This window comes from Procambarus clarkii, chromosome 15, assembly GCF_040958095.1.
Source record: "Procambarus clarkii isolate CNS0578487 chromosome 15, FALCON_Pclarkii_2.0, whole genome shotgun sequence".
In the NCBI taxonomy this organism is placed as follows: Eukaryota; Metazoa; Arthropoda; class Malacostraca; order Decapoda; family Cambaridae; genus Procambarus; species Procambarus clarkii.
In genome coordinates this window covers 27641156-27644837 of record NC_091164.1, presented here as the reverse complement: position 1 = coordinate 27644837, position 3682 = coordinate 27641156, and positions in this window count along the sequence as shown.

The following is a 3682-nucleotide window of genomic DNA, read 5'->3' as shown; positions in this document are numbered from 1 at the left end:
TGGCCACAGCAACCTTCCCCTGTCCCCCCAGTCCTCCTCACCATTTCCCCCTCCTCCTCCCCACTATTCCCCCCGTTCCCTGTCCCCTTGTCCTCCCAACCATCCCCCACTCCACCGTCCCCTCGTCCACCTGGGTAACAACAGGTTAGCCACTTCGAAGCACAAGATGTCTAATTATATATAGTCATTTGTTCAGAGTCCTTACTCCTCCAAAAAGGTTGATTTCAAGGCATATCTGAAACAATTACCTGAATCTCTAGCCAAGCTGGTATCTATTGGGAGAAAACATCAGATAATGTGGCAAGAAGAGAACACGATAAGGTATTGTAAATCCCACCTCTCTTAAGGCTAAGCTAGTCCAAGCAGCGTCCGACCACACTGACACATTGATCATTTGTAGTGTTCTCTCTATTAAAAATAATTTTGTGAATTTTTATATTCAAATGATAAAACAAGGAATATTAGTCTCTCCAAGCCCCCTCCTCCGGACACCTGGTAACAATGAGCAAAACAGTTGTACAGTGTAATATACAAATATATCAAGAGTCGTAACATTAACAAGGACAAAGGACCAGACTGCTAACAACATGGGACAATTTTACTTAATGTCCGCCAGTAAATGAACGTAATGGTGTCATAAAATGTAATCACAGAATAACGCCATCATTGGCGAGCATTTTGTCACACTACAGCACCAATACGTCCGTTCCTGATATTATAATAATATTCTATTAAAGGAATTGGCCATTTATCTTCCACAGTTTGGCAGAACTAATTCCTGGTAATGTTGCCAATAAATGTTAAATGTGTTTAATCTGAGTGTAACAGCAGCGCTCAGATGTTGACTTTATGGACACAATTATCGGAAATTAACTCTTCAAAAATCGTCAGAAAAATCTGTGTTAAATGGTTAATAAACATTTTGTTTTCTAATGTTTGTAGGAATTCGCTACCGATGCAAGCAGAACTAAAAGTATGTTGGTACTGTATCTGTTCGAATGAGTCTAGGGTAGTGAAGCAGATTATATATATATATATATATATATATATATATATATATATATATATATATATATATATATATATATATATATATATATATAAAAGTTTGTGAGGGTACCACCTCTGGTGCCAATGTGGGGACCCAGAGCCTCGGAGAAGAAAATAAAAAGTATTCAGAGGAGACCTTGTGGTTTCTCACTGAACACTAATATTATCTTCTCCTACCACCCCCATTCTTTTGTATGTACACATATATATTTACTTTATTTGAACTTTGTTACAAAAAAGGAGTTACATATGGGTTACAAATATATATATATATATATATATATTTAAATACTCCGAAATTACCATCTCTTTTAAGGGTCTGAGCGGGTGGTGGAGCGGGTTAAGGCGTACCTGTTATGCCAGTTGCTGGAAGGCTTCTGTGCTGGCTAGGGTTCGAGTCTCCTGGTGGGAAAGTGTTCTAAAGTTCTATACTTCACTCTCGTGTTTAGGAGAGTTGTGCCTTAAGCATAGACATTGTGTCTTCCCATATTAACAGGGACTTGATGAAATTAACGTCTAAATGACCCCTCACTTGCTCTAGTGCTCTTGGGAGGTGGTGATCTTTGGTGTATTTAAATACTCCGAAATTACCATCTCTTTTAAGGGTCTGAGCGGGTGGTGGAGCGGGTTAAGGCGTACCTGTTATGCCAGTTGCTGGAAGGCTTCTGTGCTGGCTAGGGTTCGAGTCTCCTGGTGGGAAAGTGTTCTAAAGTTCTATACTTCACTCTCGTGTTTAGGAGAGTTGTGCCTTAAGCATAGACATTGTGTCTTCCCATATTAACAGGGACTTGATGAAATTAACGTCTAAATGACCCCTCACTTGCTCTAGTGCTCTTGGGAGGTGGTGATCTTTGGTGTATTTAAATACTCCGAAATTACCATCTCTTTTAAGGGTCTGAGCGGGTGGTGGAGCGGGTTAAGGCGTACCTGTTATGCCAGTTGCTGGAAGGCTTCTGTGCTGGCTAGGGTTCGAGTCTCCTGGTGGGAAAGTGTTCTAAAGTTCTATACTTCACTCTCGTGTTTAGGAGAGTTGTGCCTTAAGCATAGACATTGTGTCTTCCCATATTAACAGGGACTTGATGAAATTAACGTCTAAATGACCCCTCACTTGCTCTAGTGCTCTTGGGAGGTGGTGATCTTTGGTGTATTTAAATACTCCGAAATTACCATCTCTTTTAAGGGTCTGAGCGGGTGGTGGAGCGGGTTAAGGCGTACCTGTTATGCCAGTTGCTGGAAGGCTTCTGTGCTGGCTAGGGTTCGAGTCTCCTGGTGGGAAAGTGTTCTAAAGTTCTATACTTCACTCTCGTGTTTAGGAGAGTTGTGCCTTAAGCATAGACATTGTGTCTTCCCATATTAACAGGGACTTGATGAAATTAACGTCTAAATGACCCCTCACTTGCTCTAGTGCTCTTGGGAGGTGGTGATCTTTGGTGTATTTAAATACTCCGAAATTACCATCTCTTTTAAGGGTCTGAGCGGGTGGTGGAGCGGGTTAAGGCGTACCTGTTATGCCAGTTGCTGGAAGGCTTCTGTGCTGGCTAGGGTTCGAGTCTCCTGGTGGGAAAGTGTTCTAAAGTTCTATACTTCACTCTCGTGTTTAGGAGAGTTGTGCCTTAAGCATAGACATTGTGTCTTCCCATATTAACAGGGACTTGATGAAATTAACGTCTAAATGACCCCTCACTTGCTCTAGTGCTCTTGGGAGGTGGTGATCTTTGGTGTATTTAAATACTCCGAAATTACCATCTCTTTTAAGGGTCTGAGCGGGTGGTGGAGCGGGTTAAGGCGTACCTGTTATGCCAGTTGCTGGAAGGCTTCTGTGCTGGCTAGGGTTCGAGTCTCCTGGTGGGAAAGTGTTCTAAAGTTCTATACTTCACTCTCGTGTTTAGGAGAGTTGTGCCTTAAGCATAGACATTGTGTCTTCCCATATTAACAGGGACTTGATGAAATTAACGTCTAAATGACCCCTCACTTGCTCTAGTGCTCTTGGGAGGTGGTGATCTTTGGTGTATTTAAATACTCCGAAATTACCATCTCTTTTAAGGGTCTGAGCGGGTGGTGGAGCGGGTTAAGGCGTACCTGTTATGCCAGTTGCTGGAAGGCTTCTGTGCTGGCTAGGGTTCGAGTCTCCTGGTGGGAAAGTGTTCTAAAGTTCTATACTTCACTCTCGTGTTTAGGAGAGTTGTGCCTTAAGCATAGACATTGTGTCTTCCCATATTAACAGGGACTTGATGAAATTAACGTCTAAATGACCCCTCACTTGCTCTAGTGCTCTTGGGAGGTGGTGATCTTTGGTGTATTTAAATACTCCGAAATTACCATCTCTTTTAAGGTTCTGAGCGGGTGGTGGAGCGGGTTAAGGCGTACCTGTTATGCCAGTTGCTGGAAGGCTTCTGTGCTGGCTAGGGTTCGAGTCTCCTGGTGGGAAAGTGTTCTAAAGTTCTATACTTCACTCTCGTGTTTAGGAGAGTTGTGCCTTAAGCATAGACATTGTGTCTTCCCATATTAACAGGGACTTGATGAAATTAACGTCTAAATGACCCCTCACTTGCTCTAGTGCTCTTGGGAGGTGGTGATCTTTGGTGTATTTAAATACTCCGAAATTACCATCTCTTTTAAGGGTCTGAGCGGG